Raw genomic sequence first — 19,069 nt, forward strand, 5'->3', positions numbered from 1 at the left:
TTTAAATAGAATGCAGAGCTGTATAAACAGGCGAAAATGCAGTCGCTAAGCAGTAAATAATCAAAAAGCCAGAAAAAAATACTTAAATCAGGAAAAAGTCACTCTTTTGCTCTCTGCTGCTTGTAGAACTCTGCAGGACACCACGAGGAGCTGTGCTGAGTTGAATACAAGCGAAAAAGCATGCTAAAGCGGGCTTTATTACAGGGGGCTGAAAAGAGCTAGGAATTGACCCAAAATGGCCAATAGACTACAAGTTTCTGGCTGGAACCACTCCTCTAGGGACAAACAGGCCGCTCAGTGATCCCCACTCCCACTGGTGAACAAAGACGCTTCCTTTTATCCAAATAAGGATATGGAATAGCACAGGAACCAAGACAAAGCCCAGAGGTCAGCAAACTCTGAAGACTGGACTATTCTAGTTCAGTAAGGCAGGAAAACAAGATTTTTTTTTTTTTGTTTTTTTCTTTTTTGCAGAAAACAGAAGAAAAACAGACAGTAAATGCTATAAATGCTTTTAAACGGCTAGCGCACTTGAGTGTGTTAGCCTCCAAGTAAAATTAAGCAACAAATAACTTTTTTGACAAGCCTGGTGGGATAGTAATCTTATATTAGCTACTGAACTGTATTCAGACCTTGCTCTAAAACCACTAGATGATTTGGATGGAGACTACAATATCCCCCACAGACATGCTCTCTACTTCTACCAGCTTCATTTTATGATTAAAGCTACAACTAACCTGCAAAATGTAAAGCAGTCCCTTAAATCGCCATTGGTTCAATTATTGACCAATAGATGCTCACAGGTCTTAATTAACAAGATACCAAGATATGTCAATTATAATTATTATCCTAATGCAATTTTATTACAATATGGTTCAAGAATATAAATGGGATATTTTTATGATAATTAATGTGAAGAACGTAGCTGGACGAGTCTTACAAATCTACTCCTCAGAAAAACTGCATCCTCTCCCAGATGGAAAAAGTTTGTATGAAATGTCTGAATCGACTCTTTTTAACTAGGTAGGTTTTCTAAGAGATGTTCGGACTATGTTCCTGCTTGCTGATGCTGCAATTGAGTATATTGTCCCTTCTTGGGAGCATATATTCTGGGCATGCCCCTTGATACAGCAATTTTGGGCCCAGTTTTAGAACTAAGTGGGAGGAGTATACCCTAATTCAGAAACTGAGAAGCAGTATTTGATGATATTTGTTATTATCCCAGATCTGCAGGCTCTGCACCCAGTTTTATATTTAATGGCTTTGCTACCATGAAGTCCATTACTCAGCACTGGAAAACCATAAAACCACACCAAATCTCTGAGTGATGGCAAATTTTGAGGGATATCTAAAAGGCAGAAGAATTAATAGCCAGAAGGAAAAGGAAGGAAGCCTTGTTACTAAACAAATGAGCATCCTATCTAATAGTTCCTCTTAGTCATACGAATGTAAATCACAGTGACAACTTAAAGGTAGATTCCCATGGTATATAGGAATAATATATCAACTCCATTTCTAAAAAAAATGTAATCCATGACTCATATTCTCTTTTCCTTTGGTCGTTCAGCCTCTGCTCATATATGTGATCACATGGACTGTAGAAATACATTTACATGTGGAAAGTTTATTTAAATTCTGCAGTTTTTATGGCAACCTAGGTGAGCTCCCTGTAATATAATTTAACGTAATTTTAAGTAAATTCAATCTAGTTTAGTTCAACTTAGTCAGTCTGATTACTACTGTTACACTGTTCTACATTCCCCTTTGTGTTCTTATTTTTCTGAATTGTGAAATTTTCCAGTTGTGTTTTGTTGCCATTGTTAGTTTTGCACTGTTTGGTGTACATTCTGTTAATAACATACTGGATGATACCCATGCAGACGGACAATAGAGGTACGACTGCTGAATCCAACACAAATGCACTTTATAAGCACTTACACAAGTGCATGGATCATGCAATCCCTAACAGAACCAAGATGCTATCCTCCAAAAAAAAGGAAGCCAATCTACAACAGAAGAAATAAACTGTTGCAAAAAAAAAGAGTAAAATCCCATGATTGGAGGAACTCCCTGGTCAGCCTCAGTAAAAAGCTGAGATCCCTCAAAAAGTCCTCCAAAGCTAGTTATGAAAACAAAATTGCCACTGATTCTAAAGACAACCACAAAGCATTCTATAGCTATGTCAAGAATCTCAATGGCAACACTCAGATCTGCTCTGAGTTACAGCACAATGGCACTAAATAGACATAACTAACTGATATTGCCAACATCCTGGCAGATAAGTTCAGTGCTAAGTTTACCCCCCTCTCACCCCCCTAAAGGGCCCATTTCTATACCGGAGGAATACAAAGTTCCTGTAATCACGGCTGCACAGGTAAAAACCACACTCTCCAAAGCCAAGAACACAGCATCCATGGGACCTGACAACATCCTAGGCTGCATTCTACATGAACTACTGAACGAACTGGCACCCCACCTAAGTATCATGTTCAATCATAGCCTCATCTCAGGCTCTGTGCCACTGAATGGTGTACAGTGACAGTTATCCCACTTCACAAAGGGGGAGCCACCACGGACCCTGGGAACTACTGCCCCATTAGCCTGACGAGCATGGTCTGCAAGGATATGGAATGTATCATCATGGAACTTATAATGACATTGGTAATCTCCAAACTCTGGACCCCACCCAGTTCGGGTTTGTAAAAGGCAGATCATGTCTCCTAAACCTGATAGACTTCTTTGAAGTGGTCACCAAAGCCATAGATGAGGGTAAGGTGGTTCACACAGCCTATCTAGATCTCGCCAAGGCTTTTGACACCACCCCCCTCTCTGGAATTATAGATAAACTTACTAAAATAGGTATAAATCCCTATGTCATAAGATGGGTTGCCATGTGGCTCACTGACAGAAACCACACTGTGAAAGTAGCAGACTCCAAATCCTACTTCAGACCAGTGACAAGTGGAGTACCACCGGGTTCAGTCCTAGATCCTCTCCTGTTTGCTATCTACTTCTCAGAAGTACAGGCTAACACAGAAGGTCGTTGGCTAACTAAGTTCGCAGATGACTGCAAACTAGGAGCCATAATCAAAACTCCTAATGATGTGGACATCTTACAAAAGGGCCTCACTGAGACAGATGTCTGGTGTAAAAGCCATGGCCTCAAGCTCAATGCCAAAAAGTGCATTGTCATCCCTATTGGTAAAAACTCTGTACCCATGAACTACCACATAGGCGGTAGTCTACTTAACGCCCAAAGTGTGATAAGAGACCTTGGGACACAGGTGGACAGTAGTCTCTCCTTTGATAATAACATCACCACAGTAGTCTGGAAATCCTTCTACATGGCACACCTCATCACAAAAGGTTTCCCATCCTGGAAAAAAGAGGTCATTGTTCCCCTGTACTCGTCACTCATTAGACCCATTATAGAGTACAACACCCCTTTTGGTATGTACCTCACAAGACATCTACAACAACTAGAAAGGCCGGAGAAATACCTTACAAAGAGGATTACCGGCCTCAAATAGTTGCCTTACGCAGACCATCTCAAAAAACTCCAGGTTTACTCCATAGCATATCACCTACTCAGAGGTGATCTCTGCCTAACATACAAAGCTATGTCAAGCCCAAAGCTGTTGGACATGCTACACCTAAAGAAATCCCAATCCCTTCGAGCTACACTCTCTAGGGACCTAAACCTTGTCACCACAATAAACAGGACATGCTGGAGGGATAGATTCCTGTCCCAGAGACTTCCCATACTCTGGAACAAACTACCTATCTGTATCAAACAAAGCTCCTCATTAGCACTCTTCAAGAAAAATCTTGATGATTGGAAGGGAGATAGGAAATTCACCCCGGGGATCAATTCTGTGACTCTGCTCGACGGGGGCACTGGAAAATAATTTTCTTGGGTGACGAAAGCCAGGGTACATTTTTGGCTAGGCTTATATAGGCCCTAGGGCGAATAGCCTAGTACCTACCTATGAACCTGTTATCTATCTTCTGCATTATTATTATACTTACAAATAAGGCTACTGCAATAAGTATCAAAAACAGTCCAAGTAGTTCATGTTAAATGATCAATATATATTGCATAGTTTCAAGAGTTTATGGACTTACTATTTTTCTCTTTAGAAAATTTAATAAACACATAGATACAGAAGAAAAAGTAACCTAACTTTCCTCCTTACCATACTCCTTCCTTTGCTCAAACCACACATCGACCAACATTGCATTCAACAGTTCTCACACTCAGCATACTTACCCACCTAGGAACATTTTTGACAAAAGCCTCAACTTACATCACTTGGATACGAAGACTCAGCATGGGGATATTACCATTCCTCAAATGTCACTCCTGATGTTTGATCTGACCTTGGTGCCTGTAAACTGTCTTAATGGTTGAAATTATTGCTAAACTTCAGTCCACTCAGCTGGACATTTGAAAGTAATATAGCTACATTATGTTTTACAGAGCCTGGTGAAGAATATACTAGATGCAGTTTTCATTTTGGCAATCATTGCTTGCTGACTAGTGTAGCTTCTAAGAGTTCTACTGTCCTGTATTATATCATATCAGGCTGGGCATTTAATTTTGTCAGTATGGACAGGCACCACTTGTAGGTTAAGGCTTCTTCGGTGTATCATGCTCTATATTTGATCTTTTATTAGGATAAAGGCTTATATATACTTTTCCTAGTCTCTGCTTTACATTTTGTCCTTCCATATTTTAAAACACAGTATCTACAGCTTGGGTCTGTTCTTACCATTAAATGGTCACAGACTTTTCCATCTTAACCTGATTGCTGTCTCTCATCCTATTCTTTTCCATTAGTATGTCACAGCCATGATTACAACATGGATGATTTTGCCAGTCATCCAGGGGTCCACAGCTCTATAGAGACAATGACCAGCCAAGAAAATAATGTTATTTTAAAAGTTTTGTTATGTTCAGCATTGCTAGCTCATCTTGATTAACAGCTGAACATAGGTGAGTATCAATACTTTCTAGTAAAAATAAAAGCTAAATGACAAGACACCCTGAGTATTTTCTTTTATATACTCATTGCCTGCCATATGCACTTATACAGATACACTGGTGAAGATCTTGAGTTTTGGGGGCTTTATTTATTTATTCTGAAATCCTATATAAAGTGTGGCTCTGAGGAAAAGGACTATGCACAATCTGGAAATTAGTGGAGGGCTTGAAGGAAGAATATAGTAGTTTTAAGAGGCTATCACAAGTTCAGGCTGGAATGAGATGTCTCCATGTCAGAAATCAGAAGTTAACAGAATACAGGGGAGGCTCTGGTTTATGCTATTACAGATCAGAAGTAAGACAGCCTGATAAAGAATGGTAGTATAACAGATGAGAGTCTGCTTATAATATCCGTAAGAAAGGGAACCGTTTAGAAAATGTGACCATGGCACATATGATTTACAGTCCAAGCAGGACAAGAGATCAAAATATCATTCTTTAGTGCTCTGAAACTATAAGGTGATCAATTTGGCACAGCTAAGGACATAAATGAACAGAACGCTAGAATAAAGGAGAAAGGGAGACAGAGTTAATAAGTGGTTGGAGTGCATGAGGAGTAAGGAGGGATGAAGATTTGTATAAAAAAATATAAAATGCCAAAAAAAAAGATGGCCCGCGTGTTGCAATAGAGAAGAGAAGTGAAGAAAGTCTTCAGGAAAAAAGCAGACTATACAAAAGGAAGAAAGTGGGTTATGAGGAGAAGAAAAGGAAGATGAAGAAGTGGAAGGTAAAGAGATAGAATTAGCAGGATAATTAATGCAAGCATGTGATCTAAGGGAGAAAAAGACTGACAGACAAAGCTGGGAGCATTTCAGATAAGGCTGCACAAAAATTATCCATATCACTGCTCTACTGGAAATTGAGGGAAAGTTGTTTGGAAAAAAGCAAAACATCTAAAAGGACTATTGCATGAGTTCTTCTCATCAGGATTCACAACGTAGCAAGGGGTGAGCTACCAGAAAGGGGAGGTAGGTAAATACTGAGGAAATGAGAACAGAAAATATAAGATGATTAAGTATTGATCAATAATTGAAAAGTGTCAGCACAGTAATGCTGCTTACCCAGTCCCACCCCCACACAAACTAGCACAAGTATTTTCTCTGTGTACAGAAACTTCTCCTGCTTCTTCCTGTTTAAAATATCTTACAACAATTACAGAGAGCACTGAAGCATTCGTTAACTGTTTATGTACCACTCTCAGGCAATCCCCTCACCATGTTTTATGACACTGAGAATATTCATTATTTTCATTTTCTGTTTGTAAGCTATTATACCATCATAGTCTAATATCATATAGCAGTGTAGTTATTTTAAATGCATTTCACATACCTTATAAAATACTTACTTTTTCTGGCAGTAAACCCTCAGAGCTGACACACAGTGAAATCAGAATCCTAGATCTGAATGTTTAATCTTGTTTTCAACTCAGTTGCATGCAAGTCTTTCCGAGTTTAACCTTGTTCTCAGCTCAGTTCATTTGAGGTCTTTTAACATTCTTGAAATGCAATGCAGGAAATGACAAGTTGTTATTTTAAGTAAGCAGAATGCACTTTCTAGCGCTGTATCTCGTTCTAACTTGTCAAGAATTGATATCTGAGACTGAAATGGGTGTGGCTTAATGCACATTGAATCGTCCACCAACAAAAATGATTTTCCAAGGGGCAGAGCCTGAATGGCTAAGTGAAAGCAGGAGTATTTTAAAGCTCTATATAACTAGTTAAACAAGACAGGAAAAAAAATATTCTTTTTTTTTCTTCAAAGTATAAAATTTTATGGATAAAGGACTAATTTACATAATTAGAAACCTTGGTAAAGTTTTACAAATAATTTCCTGTCAAAAAGCTTGGAGATATATTCACTTGTTAAAATGAGCAACTCAAAGAATTCTCACCAGATGGCATCTACCCTGCAGGAGTTGTCTTTGAAGATGGATGGTTTTAAAGAGAACATGGAAAATCTTAAAACAAGCAGTCAAAACAGGCTGACACCCTCAAGGAAATGCTACACCACCAGACAAGGATAACAGGAATAGAGGTTTCTCTAAATAACTTAGAAAGCAGACTTAATGAAGAGGAAACACAGAAAGAAATGCTTTATAAACAAAACACTTGGCTGGTTAATAAGTAGATGACTTGGAAAATAGAGAGAGGAGAAATAACATCAGGATTTTCAAATTACCTGAAAACACAGAAGGTGAGGATACTATTTCCTTTTTATCAAGCTGGATCCTTGACTTTTTACATTTAAAAGAAGGACTTCCCTTTGGCATTGAAAGGGTACACAGAGCTCATGGGAAACCTGCCACTAACTCAAACTCTCCTCCTAGATCAATAATTATCAAATTTATTTCATACTTGGACAAGGAACTAATTTTTAGATCTGCTTGGAGGAAGGCACCTCTAAAATATAAACAGAGCCTGATAAGATTTGATAATGACTATTCATCTAGAATAATGGAAAAAAGTGTGCCAATGATAAAGTTTCTGAAACAAAATAACATCAAAGCACAACTTGCACACCCAGCTAAGATAAGAATACTGTATGCCAACAAGATGAGGAATTTTACTGACTTAGAGGAAGCCTCTTCATTTATTAAAACTAATAATGTGATTACTTTACCAGAAGATATGGCTTGAATGTCATCTTCTCTCAAGAGAACAAAAGAAACAAATGTCTGGACAGATGTCAAAAAGAAGAAGCAAAAGACTGATACTGTTACAGCCAAATCTCTCAAAGTATCTACTAAGATATGAATTGTTTTAACATTACTTTAAATGACCAATTTTACTGCTTGGAATTTTAAAACAAAGGTAACTAACTACTGGAACCTTTATCTATATTTTTTGAAAATAGATGACACATGAGAGTTTTCACATTACCTCAGGTATGTAAAACAGGGTACTTTTCTTTCACAGAAGGAGGGTTATATAGCACATAAAATATTTATACTGTAAATCAACATGCATAGTATATGTGTATTTTCTCTTAATTTTCTCTTTTCTTTCTTTTTCTCTCTTTTCTCATTATTTATTTTAACTGCATCTTGTCTCCATTTCTAAATTCTCTCCTATTTACTATACTAATATAGTCTGTATATATTTAATAACTCACTATCTATACATAGATAAATAATAGTCTAAAATAATCTAGTTTAAAGGTAGACTAATTGGAATAGTGAACTTAATTAATTGTTATTACAATATTTATTAGATTAATGATAGTCACTGTTATGCTTATTGGGATTGGGGACATGTTCGTAATTAACTCTGAAATGTTCCATTCATGTACATATGTCCTTTGAATTATTTCCTTTTAGTATTAACAAATACAACACACAGGTTAAAGCAGCCCTATCCAAAGCCAAAAATATAGCTTCAATGGGACCAGACGGTGTCCCAGGCTGTGTCTTACATGAGCTCCAAAATGAACTAACCCCTCACCTAAACACACTGTTCAAACTCAGCCTCTCTACAGGCTACATACCCATAGAGTGGTGCACAGCAACAGTTATCCCATTCCACAAAGGTGGAGCCACAACGGACCCTGGGAACTATCGCCCTATAAGCCTGACTAGCCTGGTCTGCACGGCTATGGAGCACATCATCATGGAATTTATTAACAAAGACACTGGGAACCTTCAAACATTGAACCCTACCCAGTTTGGCTTTGTTAAGTGCAGATCATGCCTCCTAAACCTGGTGGACTTCTTTGAGACAGTTACCAAGGCTTTAAACGAGGGAAAGGAGGTCCACACAGCCTACATAGACCTCGCAAAGGCTTTCAACACCATTCCCCATTCTGGTATTTTAGACAAGCTCACCAGCCTGAATATAAACCCCTACGTCACAAGATGGGTTACCAACTGGCTCACAGATAGAACCCACACGGTGAGAGTTGCAGGCTCTAGGTTTGACTCTAAACCAGTTACAAGTGGCGTCCCCCAGGGCTCAGTCCTAGGACCCTTCCTGTTCGGTATATACTTCTCAGAAGTACAGGCAAGCACAGGAGGACTATGGCTGACCAAGTTTGCAGATGACTGCAAAATGGGGGCCATAACTGACTCTCCAGCTGATACAGACATCCTCCAGAAGGATCCCACTGAGACAGATACCTGGTGTAAAAATCATGGTCTCAAGCTAAATGCCAAAAAGTGCATAGTCATCCCATTTGGAAAAAACTACAACAGATGGCATCTACCCTGCAGGAGTTGTCTTTGAAGATGGATGGTTTTAAAGAGAACATGGAAAATCTTAAAACAAGCAGTCAAAACAGGCTGACACCCTCAAGGAAATGCTACACCACCAGACAAGGATAACAGGAATAGAGGTTTCTCTAAATAACTTAGAAAGCAGACTTAATGAAGAGGAAACACAGAAAGAAATGCTTTATAAACAAAACACTTGGCTGGTTAATAAGTAGATGACTTGGAAAATAGAGAGAGGAGAAATAACATCAGGATTTTCAAATTACCTGAAAACACAGAATGTGAGGATACTATTTCCTTTTTATCAAGCTGGATCCTTGACTTTTTACATTTAAAAGAAGGACTTCCCTTTGGCATTGAAAGGGTACACAGAGCTCATGGGAAACCTGCCACTAACTCAAACTCTCCTCCTAGATCAATAATTATCAAATTTATTTCATACTTGGACAAGGAACTAATTTTTAGATCTGCTTGGAGGAAGGCACCTCTAAAATATAAACAGAGCCTGATAAGATTTGATAATGACTATTCATCTAGAATAATGGAAAAAAGTGTGCCAATGATAAAGTTTCTGAAACAAAATAACATCAAAGCACAACTTGCACACCCAGCTAAGATAAGAATACTGTATGCCAACAAGATGAGGAATTTTACTGACTTAGAGGAAGCCTCTTCATTTATTAAAACTAATAATGTGATTACTTTACCAGAAGATATGGCTTGAATGTCATCTTCTCTCAAGAGAACAAAAGAAACAAATGTCTGGACAGATGTCAAAAAGAAGAAGCAAAAGACTGATACTGTTACAGCCAAATCTCTCAAAGTATCTACTAAGATATGAATTGTTTTAACATTACTTTAAATGACCAATTTTACTGCTTGGAATTTTAAAACAAAGGTAACTAACTACTGGAACCTTTATCTATATTTTTTGAAAATAGATGACACATGAGAGTTTTCACATTACCTCAGGTATGTAAAACAGGGTACTTTTCTTTCACAGAAGGAGGGTTATATAGCACATAAAATATTTATACTGTAAATCAACATGCATAGTATATGTGTATTTTCTCTTAATTTTCTCTTTTCTTTCTCTTTCTCTCTCTTTTCTCATTATTTATTTTAACTGCATCTTGTCTCCATTTCTAAATTCTCTCCTATTTACTATACTAATATAGTCTGTATATATTTAATAACTCACTATCTATACATAGATAAATAATAGTCTAAAATAATCTAGTTTAAAGGTAGACTAATTGGAATAGTGAACTTAATTAATTGTTATTACAATATTTATTAGATTAATGATAGTCACTGTTATGCTTATTGGGATTGGGGACATGTTCGTAATTAACTCTGAAATGTTCCATTCATGTACATATGTCCTTTGAATTATTTCCTTTTAGTATTAACAAATACAACACACAGGTTAAAGCAGCCCTATCCAAAGCCAAAAATATAGCTTCAATGGGACCAGACGGTGTCCCAGGCTGTGTCTTACATGAGCTCCAAAATGAACTAACCCCTCACCTAAACACACTGTTCAAACTCAGCCTCTCTACAGGCTACATACCCATAGAGTGGCGCACAGCAACAGTTATCCCATTCCACAAAGGTGGAGCCACAACGGACCCTGGGAACTATCGCCCTATAAGCCTGACTAGCCTGGTCTGCACGGCTATGGAGCACATCATCATGGAATTTATTAACAAAGACACTGGGAACCTTCAAACATTGAACCCTACCCAGTTTGGCTTTGTTAAGGGCAGATCATGCCTCCTAAACCTGGTGGACTTCTTTGAGACAGTTACCAAGGCTTTAAACGAGGGAAAGGAGGTCCACACAGCCTACATAGACCTCGCAAAGGCTTTCAACACCATTCCCCATTCTGGTATTTTAGACAAGCTCACCAGCCTGAATATAAACCCCTACGTCACAAGATGGGTTACCAACTGGCTCACAGATAGAACCCACACGGTGAGAGTTGCAGGCTCTAGGTTTGACTCTAAACCAGTTACAAGTGGCGTCCCCCAGGGCTCAGTCCTAGGACCCTTCCTGTTCGGTATATACTTCTCAGAAGTACAGGCAAGCACAGGAGGACTATGGCTGACCAAGTTTGCAGATGACTGCAAAATGGGGGCCATAACTGACTCTCCAGCTGATACAGACATCCTCCAGAAGGATCCCACTGAGACAGATACCTGGTGTAAAAATCATGGTCTCAAGCTAAATGCCAAAAAGTGCATAGTCATCCCATTTGGAAAAAACAAAGTACCCATGAACTACCACGTATGTGGTAGTCCCCTAAATACAGAAAATGTAATAAGGGATCTGTGGACCCAAGTAGATAGTAATCTCTCCTTTGATAATCATATTGCCAAGGTGGTTAGAAAATCCTTCTATGTGGCCCACCTATTCACAAAAGGGTTTGCATCTAGAACAAAAGATGTTATTGTGCCCCTCTACTCATCATTCATCAGACCCATCATAGAGTACAACACCCCATTTGGGATGTACCTTACAAGACACCTGCAACAGCTGCAAAGACCACAAAAGTACCTCACCAAGAGGATTACTGGCCTCAAACATATGCCCTATGCAGCCCAGTTGAAGAAACTCCAACTGTACTCAGTTGCATACCGCTTACTCAGAGGTGATCTCAGCCTGACATACAAGGCCATGTCCAACCCAGAATTGATGGACATGCTCCACCTAAAAAAAAACAAATCCCTGAGAGCCACATGCTCTAAGCCTCTAAACCTTACCACAATGATAAATAGGACATGCTGGAGGGATAGATTCCTGTCCCAGAGACTCCCCATGCTTTGGAACAGGATTCCGATCTACATTAGGCAGAGCCCCTTACTAACACTCTTCAAGAGAAACCTTGACGAGCGGATGGGAAATAGAAAATTTACCCCAGGGATCACTGCAGTGGTTCTGCTGGACAGAGGCACAGGGGAAATAATGGCTCTGCTGGACCAAGGCACAGGGAACTAATCTAAGGGGGCGGCAAAAGCCAGCACATTCTGGCTAGGCTTATAGATGCCCTCAGGCAGATAGCCTAGTACTTACCTATGAACCTATGAACCTATAAAAAAGAAAAGGAAGGAAAATGTACTGTTGGTTAAGGGAAGTGAAGCTTTCTTCACATTCTATTTGCCTTGCCATAGCAACAGTAAACAATTGCTGCAGTTTCTAAGGACACTGTGAATCTGTGAAGTGCATTTAGCCTCACAGATAACAAATAATAAGAATAAGTAATGTTGTTTAGTTATTAAAATGAAAAACAACCTAAACAAGGTAAAATAAATACATAATAGGACTATTTGTATATATTTTATGATTGATCCTCATAGGATTACATATTCCTGGAAACACATCTGAAATGTTCCCAAACTACATGTTCACTGAAATGTAGCTGCTTGATTAAAAAGTATTACTCTTTTTAACATGCTGATTCCACAAGCTGTCTGCACTGTAAAAGTTACATTTTATATGTTACTTGAAACTGACAGTCTCTAGAGCATATGAAAAGATACATATTATTTTTTGCAACATGTTATTTTTGGAATTACCTCACACTCTGCACAAACTCACTTGGCAACTAATAGCAACTGATAGCTATTCATTTAAAATATAATTTTAAATATTAAATGTACCCTTGAAATGCTACTGATATTTTGACAAAATATAATGTGAACTGTAAAATGAATGACTTGAAAGAAGTGAAGTAATGCATAGATTTCAAAGACAGTTCTTGACACTACAGTAAAAGTTGTTTTTTGTCTTTTCGGCTTTTCCCGGTTAGGGGTCGCCACAGCGGAATTCCGGTCCGCTAATGATTGGCAGTAGATTTTTTTTTATGGTGCTGAGTTGCCAGCCCGACCTTCAGCGATGGCATGCCCATTCACGCATGTCTTTCGGAGGTCACTCGACCGCAGGGAGGACATGCAGACTCCACACAGAAGGTGCTCCAGCCGTGAATCGAACAGGAGAACCTCTTGCTGTGAGGCAACAATGCTACCGCTGTAGCACCATGGTATATTGACACTACAGTAAAAGTAAAAATATATATTCACAAGGATGTATTGAAATGTTTTCGTCTTCCAGTTAAAATAGCTTTTTGTCAACATTTTGTGATATCAGAAATTTTGAAGAGCTAGGAAATTACTATTCTTTGTCTTTATAATGATTATTAGACAGATGTTAGACTCTGCTTAGTTTAATGAATTGTGACATATGTTTATGAAGAAAAGTGGACTCAGTTACTCACATTGGACTACACATTCCTGGAAACTCAACTGAAATGTACCCAAATTACTTGTGAATTTAAATGAAACTGCCTATTAATAAGCATAATTTAGTTTAACAACCTGAATCCCATAAGCTATCTGCTCTATATATGCTACATTATATATGTCACTTGCATATGACAGTCTCTAGAGCACACGAAAAAATACATATTATTTTTGCAACATGCTATATTTGCACTAACCATACATTCTAAACTAACTCATCTGGCAACTGACAAGTTATTTATTTGAAACATCAGTTTAAATATTAATTGTGCCCTTGAAATATTGTTGCCATTTTGACAAAACAAAACCTGAATTGAAAAAGGAATGATTTGAAGAAGTGAAGTATTGTACAGATTTCAAAGACAGTTATTGACACTACAATATAAGTAGAAATGTATACATGCAAGGAAAAATTTAAATGCTTTATACTTTTAGCTAAAATAGCTTATTGTTAACTTTTTGCTTTATCAGAAAATTTAAAGAGCTAGGAAATTATTTCTAATTTGTCTTTATAATGTTTACTAAAGTGATGGTAGTCACTGATTTGTTTAATGGATTGCAAGCCATGTACAAGACGGACTACTGAATGTTATTTCTGTTTACCTATGTTTGCTGAATTTCTTTTATAAACTGTGGTGGTGGTGCTGCGGTAGCATTGTTGCCTCATAGCAAGACATTTTCCCGTTCAATTCTCAGCTAGAGCGTCTTCTGTGTGGAGGCATACATGAATGGGGCGTGCCTTCGTTGAAGGTTGTGCGTCAGGGCTGGTAACCCGGTATGTAAAAATCCACTACCAATCATTAGCGGACCGGAGTTCCATTGTGGCGACCCCTAACCGGGAAAAGCCAAAAGACACAAACAAACAAGTACTGATTTAAAACAAGGGAAAGAAAGGAAAGGAAAATCTCTGTTTTTGGTCAAGGGAGGAGAGGCTCAAGAGTATTCTAACTTCCCCGAGAACTCTCTAAGATGCTCTAAACACTATTTGATTAACACTTACCTAAGGTAAGTCTCAATTACCATATAGGTACCTTCCTGGGGCGGCTTGTGCTATTGGACTGCAGGACTGCAGCCCTCCCAGCTGTAAAACAAGAAAAATAAACAAAAGAGAAAATAAAAAAATAAACAAAAGAGAAAATAAAAAACAAAAAGAAAATAATAAATGCAACCGCGAGTCCCGGAACATCGCGCATGCGTGCTCGCAGCATTTCCCGATATTCGGATTGCTGGTGAACCAGTCTGGAGTATGCGCACAGAATCCAAACTGTCTCCACCAGCAGTCCGGATAACAACATGCAAGTCTACATTTTCCCAGCAGTCTATGCAGTTAGAACTGCATAGACTGGAAGGGAATTGGACTGCAACGTCCAAAGGCAGGGTGGTCTCGTGGGAAGGACATGATGAGCCTGAGGTGCTCTCATGGGAAGGGCTTGCAGGAATGGATTTAAAAGCTCATTGACAGGACTTTGCAGGTAGGGTGTGTAAGGGAATGGATTTAACAGCTCAGCGACTGTGTGTGTGTGTGTGCGCGCGCGCGTGCGTGTGTGTGTGTCTGTGAGACAGTGCCTGTTTGTCTGTGTGTGCGGGTATGTGTTTTACATCAGAGACATAAAATACATATACAATGATAAAAAAACAGATATAAATTTTAACAGACTGCCATTTTCTAAGGAAAATAATGCCCTCCAGTGGCACATGGAAAAAATGGACCTTTTATGGATGTAGAGGCCCTCTGCCTGAAATTTTGGGCCTCACAACACCCTTAGGCACTCTGGCATTTACCTGTAATACCTACAGTGTTTGGTAATAGCCTGCTTAATACCAGTTTATTAACACGTAATCTGTCTCATTGTGAATTTCATAGCTAAAATAAATTAACTGGGTAGCAGTGATGCAATCAGCAACTTATATGTTTCTGAAAAACATTCCATGTACTGGGAACTGAGATTCTGAGTAGCATCAAATGTTAAAACGGTGGGGGGGGGGGTATCCATTTTACTGTGTCACTGTCACCTCAACTTTTATTTTAATTTTATTTCATTTGTTATTTCCTAAGTGCTTTACAAAAGTCAAATTAAATGCATGTATTTAAGCAAAGTATTATAAGTAATAACAATATTTAAAATGTTGTAATGTTATTTTAAACAAGGGCACTACAAGAACATAGTTAAGACAGTAAAGAACTGCTTCAGTGATAGAGACAAAGGTACAGAGACTTCAGAATGCAACAATGTGATGGGAACAGTTCATGGCAACTTAAACATCAGATTTCCATTTAATGTTATTTCTAGTGCTGAACATTAGTAGTTTATGATTATTTTAGCATAACTGTGTATCTTGCATATGTACATTTCAGATACTATGTTACATAAAACCTCCCACTGTTCTTTGTAAACAGGACGAATTTCAAAGCGGTATGATGCCCTAATTGTGTTATATACAGAAGTTTATGTTTCAATGTGTGGTATCGAAAAAAATAATGAAATATTAAATGAACTTCAGCATTGCCTGACTAGGATGCTTCCACTATGAGTGGATAAAACTGAATGCACTGATGACTGAAACCCCCGAACTACATTCAACAAAAAAAAAATGCTGAAAAATACTTTTGAAATGCTTTTTGCAGGGAAGCAAGTCCCCACAGCACTCAAACTTATAGATATGACCTCCACAGTCACACCAACTGAAGAAGGGAGAAATTTACCCAAAATATTCATTCTGCATAATTTGACAAATTGGGTATTGCAACAATTTGTTAGGAAAAAAAATGTACCTCTTCTGAGTCAGTACTAAGATGTTGACAGCTATGGTGAGAACTGAATTCACTAAATGGTAGCCATTTAAATTTCAGTCTTCCTCTTTCATAAAACAGATGATTGATTTGGCATAGTGGTATGTTGCTCTGACTGTTTTGCACAGGGTCCTGGGTTCAATACTTGGCAGTGAAATGTATGGTGGTAACACAGCATTTTATTCTAGCAACTTTCCAACATTATACAGGCAATGTTTAAAATGTGTCCCTGCTTTTTGGTCTTTTACCCCCCTCCCTAAATGTTGGCATTTTTCAGATTTCTTGTGCTGCACAGTTCAGAGATACAGCTGAGTGTCAAGTAGATTTTATAAGAAGCTGAGAGGTGCAGGGGAACAAAAGTTGTGTGATGCTTATGCTGCATCTGCTTTTATTGTTAATAGCACAACAGGTAGTGTACTTGCTTTTGATGCAGAATGCTGTGGGTTCTACTCCCACAGTAGGTAGATGCATTGCTGATACTGTACTGTATTGTAAAGGGGGTGGATGCTGCAGTCCTTTTTGGTGACGATACCTAGTAACTATGAACCTGTTATCAGTTTGCCATCCATTCCCTATTGCAATATTACTAGCTTATCATTTTTTTAATGAAACATAGGCAATTTATTCCTCAAAGGCAACAGACACTTTATATAAAGCTGTTTGCTAGCAGCAACCTCTTCATTATTTACAGATTTCTTTAATGTGGAATTATTTAGATGACTTTTACTTCTTCAGAGATTGTGCATATATACTGATACTGGTGGACTGTAGAAGTTTGAGTAGACTTTTATGATAGAAATGTTCTGAATTGGGCAGTTTTGTCATTATTGGTGCATGTATTTTGTTTCATTGCTTACTGGAAAAAATGTTCTGAATTGGGCAGTTTTGTCATTATTGGTGCATGCATTTGGTTTCATTGTTTACTGGAAAAATGTTCAAAACAAATTTAAAACGCACTTTACAACTGTACTATATTGTACAAGGAAATAATTTAATACAATCAGAAAGGTGTATCAAAGACCACGTATATGTTTCGTGTGAAGGGGCCTATGATTTGAAAACAGCCCAAAGTTAATCTTTATCTGCCACTGGCAAAATGTATTTTCTTTGAATGTGGGTTTCAATACTGTTTCAATAAATGTGAGTTTCAAGGGCAGAGAAGTTTTAATGCTAAGTCTGTTTTCATTGTGAGACTGCATTGCTTTGTTTAACAGATGTCTTCGTGTTTGTGCTGTAAAATGCAAAATAAAACTTTCAAATGAAGTCCAAATCATCTTAGAAGTAAAGCAGTATGCACATTAGTGTTTATGGTAAATGGGGTGAAATAGCCAAGTAATGGTTCATTGGAATAGCTGCAGGGGGAGACTCCATTCAACCCTGATTTTGTGAGGGGGAAGGGCGGCAAACTCAAAGACAGCCCCAGCTGAACTATACCTCTCAACTGTCCAGATTTTCACAGAATGAATAGATTTTTGCTTCTTATTTTTGGTTTCTTCCTCATAAAATGTGTGGTTTTCTGGCAAATAATTTAGGAATTAAGTCACTAAATAATGACAGACAATGCGTTTCAGACTTCATAACCTTCAGAAAAATGCATGCTAAAGCAAGACCTGTTATTATATCAACTGTCTCGGTTTATACAACATTTTTTAGCACTGTTTATATGTTCCCCCAGTATATTTGGCTTTGTCCAGATTTCCTGCATTAACAGGTTGAGAGGCACGTGCAAATAAATTGCTTTAAAGAATTAGGCATATCCAAACCTCTCAACTGTCCTGATATTGGCTCATTATAATGAAGCTCCAAATAGAGTTTAAACCTTTAATCCTCTCAACTAGAATTCCATCATATATCACGAAAATTAAAGAATTCAGACCCTGGATGTTGTCAGAACTACAATTATTTATTGAAATTAATAATACAACAGAAATCAGTAGGGTCGTGGTTTGGAACTCATTAAAAGTGTATTTATTTGGTAAGACCCTTAGCTGGTACAAAAACAAAGTTAGAGAGTGGGAATCTGAATCATTAGAGTTGCAAACCAGACTCTTGACAGCAAAATCTAAAATCAGAATTGTCCAGAAGTCAAAAAAGAAATAGAGGAATTAAATAAAAATATAATGAAATTCTACCACACAAAACTTGTCTAGCTTTGGGAAAATTTTAAATAAACTCATTAGCCACCTCCCCCAGATATCTACATAACTTATCTACAAGAATTAAAATACAATCTAAAGCAAATAACATTGGTAATAGATATCATGAAAAGAAAGGGAAAAAAGTATCAGATATAGGAGACATCTTTGAAGCATTTCGGTTCCATTATATGGAACACTTCAAAAAAGAAGATTTAGATACCAACCAAATAAACTTAGATACAAACCTTATCAATATAAAAAAAATTCCCAAAAATGTAAAACTAGACCTACAAAAGCCTATATCCTACAAAGAAATTGTTGACAAGATAAAAGAAAGTAAATCTAACAAAGCTCCAGGGATAGAAGGTATAATTACGGAAATTTACAAACTCTTCCCTTCAACAGTAATCTCCCTTTTTCATAAAACTTTGCTAGAAGTCCAGTCAGAAGCAAAAATACCACCCTCGTGGAAATATTCTCTCATAACACCAATTCTAAAAGATAATAAACCATCAGAACTTTGCACCATATACAGACCTATATCATTACTGAATAATGACCACAAAATATTCATGTCAATCCTAGCTAACA

General features: G+C 37.8%; 1 protein-coding gene across 3 annotated transcripts in view; it reads right to left on the reverse strand.

The window, feature by feature from the left end:
- Positions 1-19,069, reverse strand: part of LOC122809615 (arylamine N-acetyltransferase, pineal gland isozyme NAT-10-like) — a 389,108-nt gene that overhangs the window by 84,356 nt on the left and 285,683 nt on the right. The window contains exon 1 of one of the 3 annotated variants that reach the window (XM_044081246.1): positions 6,374-6,598. The exons of 1 other annotated variant lie outside the window; for it this stretch is intronic. The gene's annotated coding sequence lies outside the window, so the exon portion shown is untranslated. Of the gene's footprint in view, positions 1-6,373; positions 6,599-19,069 lie in introns of those variants that run through there. One more of the 3 variants, XM_044081245.1, reaches the window with a different exon arrangement.

This window comes from Protopterus annectens, chromosome 8.part0 (genome assembly GCF_019279795.1).
Source record: "Protopterus annectens isolate FY-2018-M chromosome 8.part0, PAN1.0, whole genome shotgun sequence".
Taxonomy (NCBI): domain Eukaryota; kingdom Metazoa; phylum Chordata; order Ceratodontiformes; family Protopteridae; genus Protopterus; species Protopterus annectens.